Raw genomic sequence first — 11,775 nt, 5'->3', positions numbered from 1 at the left:
CAACACACAAGATGAATATTTTATTGCCCTTGACAAAATTTATTGTTGTATATTGGCCATCCACTATGACTTTATGCTAACCTTCAGACATTGGAATTCCATTTGATCTTTTAAGGGCAGCCCTTGTAACTGCGAAGTCATGTGACGATCCCTCTCACTAGCAAGAACATAGGTAAACCGTAAATCAAAGTCCACAGTTGCAAGCACATTCTGAGTTGGATGTGACTTACGACCCTTAAACATGTTAGCTATATTCTAAGGGACAAATGCAGGGATGTGGGTGCCATCAAGTACCTCAATGCAGTCCTATATTATAGGGAATTTGTGTTAGTCCAATAAACTAGGCATGTGAGTTAAAATATTGAATGTGTGTTAGACGACATACCTCAATATATGGGTAGAACCGACTGGGGCTACTGAGTATCTTGTGATGAGTCTCTACTAACCTAAGCTTTATCATATATTTGGTAAGATAACGTAAATCCCTTGAAAGGAATGAGTCCTTGCTCTGAAACCAATTGAAAGGGATCGGTGACGTTCTTTATCGGCTCTAAAAACTTGATAAGATAAACCTATATCAATTTTTATCTAAATATGCTCTACGTTTATCTATTGTGTCTACTCTACCGCTCAAAAGAGTTTGTAGCCTATAGCCAACCCTAGCAAACTACTCTAGGAAGATAAACATGCAAAGGTAAATTGCAAGTATGTAAATGCGGAAACGTAAAAAAGGTAGAGAGAGTAAACTCAGCATGAAAGATTTTTATCCCGTGATCGATAGCATAAATGCCACCTGTAGGATCAAGATTGGCAACTAGAGAGGGGTGAATATGTGCCTTATAAATTTCTTGTGAAATTGATGGTCTACTACTTGTTCACCCATGCTCCTCAAGAACGCATAAATAGAATCATAAACTTTAGAGAGACAAAGCGAGAAAGAAAGTTCCAAGATAACATGACTCCATAGATAGAATATGAACCATAGGATCTATTCAATATCATTTCATGTGTCTTTGTGTACAAAAGTTTGAAACTTGAATGAAGAAAAAGCAAAAAGGCAGTCACCGAAAGAAGCAACTCTCAAAGTTGATGGTCTAGAGGTAGGGGGATTCAAGACCCTCTCAAATACATAAGTATATGAATGTTTATGCCTCTAGCAACAACAAGAATTAGTTCACAAAGGTGAAAAAATTGCAGCTCAAAAGAAAAAAAATCACAACTGAAAAAGAAAAACTTGCAAACTTCCAAGGGAACCAATAGAGAAAGACCAGAAGGAGTGGAATTCAAATATATAAAAAAACATAAACTTGATTACTCAAAGAGATCAACCCTATATTAGGTAGATTACAAGAATTTTTCTCTCAAAAACTCCCACCTATTACATAGACTAAGCATTCATCTTTCTCTCCTCTAAAACCCTAGCACCAAACTCTAATGGGTGGCACAAGAGGCTCAAGTGTCTAGTTCCTACTCTCACATAACTCTACCCCTCTATTTATAGGTCTAGTAAACTTGCCTCAATTTTCCTAACTTATTACCAAAATACTACTCTCTTGAAATACACTTCTATCTACCACTGAGGGCATTGTTGTTCATTTCTTGCACCATCCATCGAACGGTCGTGGCGCCTTCATGACTTAGTTTCGTCTCGAAGCAAGCTTCGCGATGGTGCCATATACTCCTCCAATCCTCTCACAATTTTGAGACTCAAACATGAAACCCTCTGCACGTTTCTCAAAGCGTGACTCGCCACTTGCTTACACCTTAAGAAAGCGTTCTGATGTCAACACATGTACTCCATCTTGCGATCCTGACCGTCGGCAAGTTCCTCTCGCTCCTGATCTCTCGGGTTGCCTTGTCACTTGCATCGGCATCTGTCGGTGTATCAAGAACCGAGGGTCCCTGAGTCCAGAGGCCAGGCCAGCCATCCGCCACATGGCGCCATCCCACGAGATCCCTCCTAAAGAATGAGAAAAGTTCAAGTCCCGGGAGAAGGTGCTCGGGGCCACAGTCACTGGTCCCCGAGCACCCCAGTTCCCCGATGATCCACAGAGTCTAAGTACCGGGAAGAAGGTGCTCGGGGCCATAGTCACTGGTCCCCGAGCACCCCAGTTCCCCGATGATCCACAGAGTCTAAGTACCGGGAAGAAAGTGCTCGGGGAGGTGCCCGGTCACCCCCGAGCGCCCTAGTCCCCCGACGATCAGAAGAGCTAAGTTCCGGGAGAGAGTGCTTGGGACTACGTGTGGCAGCTCCCGAGCGCTCGGTTCCCCGAGGATCCGAGTAAGAGTGCTCAGGAGAGAGTGCTCGGGGAGGTGAACAGTACCCCCGAGCACCCGGTACCCCGAGGACAAGGATCGGCATTCTCGGGAGAGAGTGCTCGGGGAGGTGAACAGTACCCCCTGAGCACTCGGTGCCCCGACGACCCAGAAAGGCCTCCGAGGGGCCCGCCGATGAGGTGTCAATCAGTCAGAGGTCCAAGGCCGCATTTAATGAGCGTGCGTGGCCTGACATCTCCAACTGCTCCCGCCGCGGTGTCAGTTCATGCCATATTTTAGCAGAGAGGCGTGAGGCTATTAATTGCACGGGTCCCGTCCCGTATCATCCGGCTTGTCTCGGGATAACATCGCAAGGATCATGGCGTTATGTCTGCCGCCCTGCTGTGGCAGAGGAACAAGACAGGGCGGGCACGCCGGGTTGCTCTGCGGCTACTCGGTGGGCCCTCTCCACGGCGCCCGTTGCCAGGGCGTTTATGGTGACAGGTGACCGGGCGTGCGGCATTTTTTCCACCCCCGGTCACTTCACCCAGAAGAAATGATGACGCCTTTCCCAGTCATGGTGTCTTGGAACTTGTACCCCCCCCCCCTCCTTCCCGTTCGGGGCATGTCACAGCCGGCGAGTACAAAAAGAGCTGGCACACAGAAGAGAAAGGAAGACAACCCAATCGACGGACAATCCAACAAGAGATCGCAAGCACCCAAGCATCAAGAACCGAACCATAGACGAACACAAGGCACAAGGGACAGTCCCTGCCGAAGAACAAGGAGCCTCAAGCTCTTAGTTAGGCCAATATTCTTGTAACCAGCAACATCCTTGAGGGACTTCCTCAGGACAGTTATTGCATCCATACAGGAGTAGGGTATTACGCCTCCGTGCAGTCCGAACCTGTCTAAATTCCGGTGCATTTACTTCTTTTTGCACTAGGTCATCCTCCCCCACCACCGGTCGTTGTATTTACTCTCATTCATTTCTCCGACGAACTTATTCAGGATCATTCCCCCGGCCGAATCTCTAAAAAGGGATCTCCCGGGATTCCTGCGACAGGAGTTAATCCTCCGACAGCATCCCTTTCACTTAACTTTGTCAATACACCATCTTCATCCTCCGTTTCATGCATTGCTTGACCTCCACATGTATAGCTAGGATCACCCTTGATTCCGTTCGTCTCTTTGATCGTCCGGCACCAAGCACCCGCTTAGCCTCGATCACCCGCTGTCGGTCATAAAGTTGCATCCATCACCTACACACCATGAGACAAGCAAGCACATTTCTCCAACTCCAACTCCAGTTACTCTATAATCAAAATGCTCAAACCAAGCTCAAGCAATCCAAAACTCGACAAAACAAATTGACAACCTTGTCAATCACTCATCATATATAAACTAAAATACATTTCAACTTGATTTCTTACAACTCCTAGTCCATGTTGGAGCAGCAACCTAGGTTATCACTCCCGGATAGCATCCGATCACAACCCTTCAGCCCCCTAGGTCTCAAGTAGGTTGAACCACCAAGCCACAAAGGTAAGGCTCACCACAAACCTCTCTTATGATCACTTGTTGTCATCTTTACTTCGAAGCTTGAGCCACCAAGTCATGGATCACCACGTCCATGTATAAGCTCCTTGTCGTCGCTCCACACGAAGTCAGAGAGTCAACAGGCTTGAGCCACTAAGGCTCAAGGTGTCGGCGAGATATCAAGACTCTAAGGTGTTAGCGTACCACTTGGTACCAGATAGGATCACTCTTTGATCCTCTCTCTAGGCAACAATACATAACAACAATTCTCTCTAGGCCTAATAACACTAATCAATCTCCAATCTTATGCTAATTGCCTTGGATGATCACTTTTAGTACTTTGATGGATCAGATATCTTCTCAAATGTATATGAGCTTCTCTGGACTCCAGCACACTCAAATGATCGAGTGGGGGATATTATAGCATCAACCCCGTGAAGTACCCGTTGCTCCAATAGCTAAAAAAGACTGTGAACATAGGATGTTTCGATGTTAACAGTAGTACAAGCACCAAAACATCCATCTTGTACAGCAGCAGCAACTAGCCATTGGACCTCCACTCAATTTCATTGTGAACACTGGATGTTTTGGTGTTACTTTCAACTCTATCACCGGACTATCCGGTGTGTAGACTTAAGATAGCCGAGCCACTTCTCATTACTGTGCATTTGTCTGGCGTGTAGATCTTCAAAGCGTCGAAACATCCGGCATGTACAACCACGCCAAAAGTAGCCATTGCAATTACTGAATCCTTTGGCAAATACTCTGATACATGCCCCGGACCATATGGTGTGTATATTTCCATCTTCCACTGAACCGAAGGAAATCCCTCTGGACTTTGCTCCGACGTATTCAACAAGGTGTCGAACCATCCGGCGTGTATAAAATAGAAACCCAACTTCTGAAAAATGCTCCGGCTTCAATTCAATCTAATCTTTATCCCATCTTTGGTGGCTTCTTCATGCGTTGCATCCATGAGACCTACTAAAGCATATACTTGACAAACATGTTCGCTACAGCCCTAAAATCACATACATGCCCTAAAAGGGCCATGCTCACTACAACCCTCAAGTCCTCACTGAAATATTGGCTTACAGTCTCGCCAGATCACTTGAAATATAAGACAATCACACAATTTCTCAAATTGTGGCTAATTGTGTGTAGGAACATGGCTAATTGTTCTTCAACTGAAACATGCATTATATCGCGTGGTAGACCAGCATAATGCAACTATGAGGAAAGCTTCCAGAACATGGCTTTCATCATCCAAAGTTGATTGAGGCAATCGATGTCGGTTCCATTGTACAACTCATCTAGCCTTGTCTGCCTCACCAAATCTCTAGCCATCAATGGGCCATATTTTCGTTGTAACCTTCTATAGTGATGGCGTCTACATCGTTGTAACTAGATAATGGCCATGACAAGAGCTAGGACTCCTAACATACGAGCTCTTTGCTGCATAATGTAATCAGAATTAGGTTCTAGATCCATCTAAGCATTTCATGACACAAAGAAATAAGAAACAACTGCGGTGCTAGTTCACATTTAGATAATACTGATTTTTGTGACAGTTTTTAGATAGCTTACTTCTTTAATCAATATAGTAGATCACATGCATACCATCACCATAAAAAGGAAAAACTTGAAAAAGAAAATGGAAGCTTTGCATCTCGGCAAAAAGGAAGCTAATATAAATAGAGAATAGTACCTCCATTGCACAGGAAAAGAAAGTACTCCCTCCATTTTCAAATAACTGAAACCTTTGCCCAAAATATTTGTTTGCAAATACTTGTCACCACACACTTTTCAATGCAAACTTTCCAATTTTGCCCCTCATCCCCCCCCCCCAAACCAAGTACAATTGTGGGCCCCGGTCAATTTTCATTTATGTTTACTAGTAAGAAGTGCCCTTTTAGATATTTCTAGGGACTCAAGCCTATTTCACTAGTTCACAATAGTTCACTCACAACAGAGGCTCGTGTGCACACGTATGCTCATTCTTTACTTACTGGCTAGGGACAATTTTGTCATAAAATTACAAACAAATGATTGCCTAGTTCTTTGTGCTAGGGTCATGGGTGCCAATTAGTTGAAAATGAGGGAGTAATACAACTAGCTATTGCTTAAAAAAGGAGCACCAATCTAGAGCTCAGAAGCTATAAAGGATCTAGAGACAAGTATATGGCATGGTGATTCATATCAATCTCCTCGTTATACATGTTCTATTCACAACCTTGAATTGGGAAAAGAAATGCAAAACAGTGGGAACATGAGGGAAGGAAAGGGATTATGCTTTCACCTCTACTGCACCAAATCCTTGAAATCAACACTTGAGGAAGTTGATTGAGAGGTAAAAGAAGCAATAAGAGAAGCCAAACACCAGATCTACAAACTAGATGAGGATCCCTGCAACATCCTCCATCCTCATGGAACCGATCTTGATTTTTTTTCCTTCCCAAGATAAGTGAGCTACCGGTGAGGAGAGGAAACGGTAAAGTGAGCACGGGAAAGGTAAAGTAACTTGTGTGGTGGTTATATCCAGGCAGGTTGGACGAGGAGCCCAGGCGACCAATTTGCTAGGCCTTGCGCCTAGGTAGCAAACCCAGGCTACTCGCTTCAGGCAAAAATTCTAGGCCTCCAACCAAACGAATTATAGGTAGGGATCTCAGCTACGCAATTTTGGCCAGGGCTCGAACCAAAGAAGCCCGTAATTACTCCCGAACATGTAGTGCCAAACGCAAGTGTTACAAACCTCCATATGCAATTACTCATAAACTCAAGTATCAGATACAAGTGACCCAAATTCTTGACACTGGGATATAAATCTAGAAGAATCTAGAAGGTTCTAGGGGTGGAATTGAAGGGTTCAAGGGAAAGCAAAAGGAAGAAGAGAGACAGACAGAAGAAGATGTTGGGGTTCAAAAGGAGTTTTCTATTCTCCACTTGTTCGATGCCCTTCCTCATGCCTTGCCTTCCTGCCTCGTGGCCTAGTCCAGTCTGGTACATGACAACATGTTGCAGATTATCAGCTAGTTAGCTAAGTTGTCGAGGCAATGCCCTTCATGCAACCTCACTGGTCGAGGCCCTACGCTACGCCGCGCTGCACCACATGCTTTCATGTGACATGCGAGTCGTATTATTGCCACGACTTCATCGTGCTGGTGTCAGCCTGAGCCTAACATGTGTGGAGGCTGGCTCCCCTGTCACATGCACCACGTCCACTGGGACATGTCTTCGGGGGGGGGGGGAGGGTAGCTTGCTTCTATTCATGTGTGGTACAATGGCATGTCCTCTTTCAATGGCCAGTTCATCGAGATCACATGTTAGCCTACTCTGGTACTAATCTAAGTATCTTAGAGCGATGTCTATCTACTTTCATGTTACATAAATATTAGTATAGAAATTAGCTCTCCAATACATAGTTTCTTCCACGTCTCAAAATATGAGCTATATTTAATGGTATACTGCTTCCCATTATTTGCTTGTCTTATGCAACATATGATCATAGAAATTAAGCATCCAATATGATATTTAGCTTTTTTTGTTGGATATTATGTTCAGCTTATGTCTTTAATTTTATGCCACCTCACCATAAATCCTATGTAGCATGGTCATTGAATATCTAATACATCATCAATGTTGGGACACCTAGAGTGGCCTTAGTTAGACATACCTCCAGCAATGCAAGGACGGCGTTGCCATCTTTTGGCTGAGCCGTTGCAAACTTTTTCTCGTGTGGTTCTACAAGCAAAGACCTTATTCGGCATGAACACATATAGTTAGGTATACTTAGTTCAACTTGTCTTGGGCTAATGTAGGGAACCGTCTAAATAGTATTCTAATTAACCATTAAGTTAATTATTTTTATAATCACAACTGCAATGATTAATCAGAATATCATTCCGGTAGTCTCGATATGTGCTTAAGATTAGAACACGTGCATTTCCAACATAGACTATCACAATAAAGGTTAAGAAAGAGTGAGTAACTAAAAAATATATTACAAGTCTTTAAGTATTAACCATATCTGATAATTTACATAAAAGAGAGAGCTAGGGGGACAATAAAACAGATCACCAGCTAGCCAAAAGAGAAATTACATAGCAAAAGATAAAATCTATTAACAACAAAGATAGGTGAAGTCACATGCCCTTAATTTCCACCCAAAAATAAAGTCACACAAGTAGTTTGCACTACTCTTCCCCGCCACCAATCTTGACAGGCGCGAAGTAGCCGAACACTACCTCCTACACATCAGTAGCACTTGAAAGAGCAGTGTGAATATAAAGATACTCACAAGATTTAATCTATAATGGGTACATAATAACCCAACTCCAATGATTATGCATTTGGATGATTAGCAAAGAATGACCACATAGTTAAGTAAATTCACATGTGAACGTAATTTTTGACATAAATGTGTAAGCGTCTACACATGACCACCTATATCATTCTATCATGTAAACAACGACATAAATATATATGTAACTTGAACCATCATAAATATATCTGAGAATAGAACCATCTCAACTATATCCCAACATACCATACAATATTATCCTACATTCTTGACTCTACGACCGATGCGAATGAACACAAGCATGCTCATGATCGAGAGTGCGTCAATTTGAATTGATCTTACACCCTGTAAAGGGGTACTCCATTACCCACACGACACAAGTACCATTCGGTTTGCGTGACCACACAGACCTACACAAGGGGTACTCATGTCAAACTTTCTCATACCTGGAACTACCCACTTGCACATGCCCCTATTGCACTGGGGTTACCGTGAGCGTGTCCCAGACAACTTCGGCTCCCCGCCACATTGCTTCTCCTTTTCTTTTTTTTCTTACATGTCATAGAGCCGCATGACAAGTGTCAGCACAGTATATAATAATCATCTTGTATTACCATTATATCGACATGTGATGAGCACGAAAAGTGCTAAAGCCAACAACACCAACGGAAGATGCTTAAACGATGCAAGCAGTCTATGACATCTGGGTACCTCTCCCGACCTACCCCTAGCACCACCCATGTCCCGCCCCATCCTCACAACTCATCCATCCTAATGTTATTATCATTGTGAACCATAAGTAAGCCCTAAGCTCGCGAGCAATAGTTGAACCACCACTCGACTTCTATTGAGGACCTATGCATTGTAAGTATTTTGGTTAACCTTTGAAGTTAGACATCAACATTATCATACCCAGGTTACAAGGATAAGGAATAACAACAATATCAAGGTTAAGGTAATGCATCAACATCGGTTCTACCCATATCATCAACATAGGGAAATTTTCTAACGGAGGGATCCACTCTGGAGACGCTCCGATTTGGAGATAGTGCTCTGGGGTGACGTATGACCTCGAGGTGGAAGAACATGCGTAGGAACTCCTCCTACGAAGAGGATGGAGGGGATGGACTCGGGGAAGTCCTCGAGAAGCTTGGGGAAGTCTCCTCTAAAAATCTCTAGTCGTCAGGGTCGTCCTCTCCCTCAATTCGTTCGAAGAGTGTGAGTGAGAGTGAGAGAGATTGAGAGATGAAGAGTGATTTACCCCTTCAAGTGTTACTGCGCGCTAGCGGTCAGACCGCTGGAGGTACCGGTCGGACCGCGAGAAATCCATGTGGCAAGCCTACATGGTTTCCCCTAGCGGTCAGACCGTGGGTACTCCCGGTCAAACCGCGAGAAGCAATTTCCTGTGTTTCCCTTATTTTGTTTTCCTCCTCCTTTCTAAATGGCTTCAATTATATCCAAGAGATTTTTAAAGTACATCTAAGCTTGAATTAACAAATAAACGTGCACAATGTAATGCCATGATGATTATGCATGCTTAACTATGTAATTAGCGTTTTGGGGCATGACAGCCAACCAGGGAGTAGACCACTTTATGCCTAGGAAAACAAGTTGAAGCCATTTGCCTATGGGCCGACCAAGTTCATGTACTTGGATTCAGTCATGCATTTGGCCATGGCCAAAAAAGCAAACGTGTTTTAAATCACATAGAAAAGTAAAGTACAAAGATTTGAATCCAACTAGTACCCAACGAAGGAAAAGTGCAGACTGGAAAATTTAGTGGGCCAACAACGCTTATATGGACCAATAATACGTTGAAGAATGAATTGAACTAGTATAGGATGTTAGCACTTCTGTTAACACGATCTAGTTAGTGCCTAGATTGTATGATTACCAGTATAGCGCGTGTGTGAGTGGAGCCAATGTTCTCTTGCATTTCAACATTTATTGTACACGTTCGGCAACAGCCAGCAACAGACTTCAGTCTGTATAAATATGAGCAGAGCCGACACTGATTTGGTTTGTAGAATTATTCATTCATTTTCAACATAGCATCAGAGTCTATGTCCACAGACAACTCCAGTTCTAGCACCTCTACCACCAGAATCAATTCCACCTCCGCTGGCATTCTTCCCACATTGTCGTTCAGGCAGCTTGTCACTGTCAAGCTCAACCACAACAACCATCTTCTCTGGAAGGCACAGATGCTGCCCTTCCTGTGAAGTCAACAACTACTAGTGCTCATAGAAGGCTCCTCCAGTGCGCCTTCCAGGATGATCTCTGTTACAGAAGGCAGCGGTGAAAACGCCAGGACAATGCTTAGGCCACATCCGGCGTACCAGGCATGGATCTTGCAAGATCAAGCGGTGCTTAGTGCTCTTCATCATCCTTATCTTCTTAAATTTTATCACAAGTGTTGTTTCTATCTACATCTCATGAAGTATGGGTTGCACGTGTCCCAGTCTCAAGCCAAGTTTATGTATATACAACATCAGCTGGCATCAATACAGAAGAAAGATCCGTCAATGTCCGATTACTGTCACAAAGTAAAAGGGCTTTTTGATTCTCTGGCTGTTGTCGGCTAATCACTAGAAGATGATGATGTCTAGTTGTACCTCTTCACCAGACTGGATTCAGAGTATGATCCAATTGTCACTTCTCTACCACTCGGTCTGATCCCCTTAGCCTTGATGACATTTATGCTCACCTCCTCACCTTCGAGACGTGGCTTGAGCACAATCTGTGGTGATAATTGGCTCCTCGGTGAACTCGGCCAAATGTGGTAAAGGTGGATGAGGTGGACGTCAAGGTCGTTGCTGTGGTCGCAGTAGTGACGGTCATGAACATCATTATAATTCTTCCTCCAACAACAGCACCAATTATGTTGCCAACACTACATGCCAAGTCTGTGGTAAGATTGGTCACGGTGCCCTAAAATGTTGGTATAGATTTGATCAGTCTTATCAGCCTAAAGATAAGAGAGTAGCAAGTTCAGCACTGACCATGCCCACATACAACATTAACACCAATTGGTATGTTGATACCGATGCAACCGATCACATAACTAATGATCAGGATCGACTGACAGTTAATGAGATACAATGTAAAGGATCAAGTCCATGCAGTCAACGGAGTTGGTATGATGATCTCCCACATTGGTCATTCTAAGATTACTACCCCTCATCGTGATCTTTATCTGAAAAACATTCTGCATGTGCCACATACCACCAAAAATCTTATGTATGTTCATCAATTCAGTACTGACAATAATACTCTTTTTGAATTCCATCCGAACTATTACCTTGTCAAGGATCTAGCCATGAGAAAGATCCTTCTTCACGGTCAATGTAATGGAGGACTCTACTCTTTTTCACCTGGTCGCCATGCCTTGTCCAGAAGTGTTCTTATCAATACTGCTACCACTCCAAAGCAATGGCACTACCGATTGGGACATCTATCCACTCCAGTTGTTCAACAACTTATCCAACTCAATAAACTTTCTTGTTCTAGCAGTAATAAGCAAGTCACAATCTCTTACGCCTGTCAATTAGCCAAAAGCTGTCAATTGCCTTTTTCTTTGTCCAAAAGTGTTTCCTCTTCTCCTCTTGAACTTTTGTATTCTGATGTGTGGGGTCCTTCTCACACATCTGTAGGAGGGTATACATACTGTGTAAGTTTCA

At 43.6% G+C, this 11,775-nt stretch overlaps 1 non-coding gene across 1 annotated transcript; it reads left to right on the top strand.

Moving 5' to 3' along the window:
• The first annotated feature begins 10,680 nt into the window (after positions 1-10,680).
• Positions 10,681-10,818, top strand: LOC133891450 (small nucleolar RNA Z247). The gene has a single exon (XR_009904220.1). It is a non-coding gene; the product is annotated as a small nucleolar RNA Z247 (small nucleolar RNA).
• Positions 10,819-11,775: the final 957 nt, after the last annotated feature.

The sequence above is a fragment of the Phragmites australis genome, chromosome 1 (genome assembly GCF_958298935.1).
Source record: "Phragmites australis chromosome 1, lpPhrAust1.1, whole genome shotgun sequence".
Classification (NCBI taxonomy): Eukaryota; Viridiplantae; Streptophyta; class Magnoliopsida; order Poales; family Poaceae; genus Phragmites; species Phragmites australis.
This window is presented reverse-complemented; position numbering and strand designations above follow the sequence as displayed.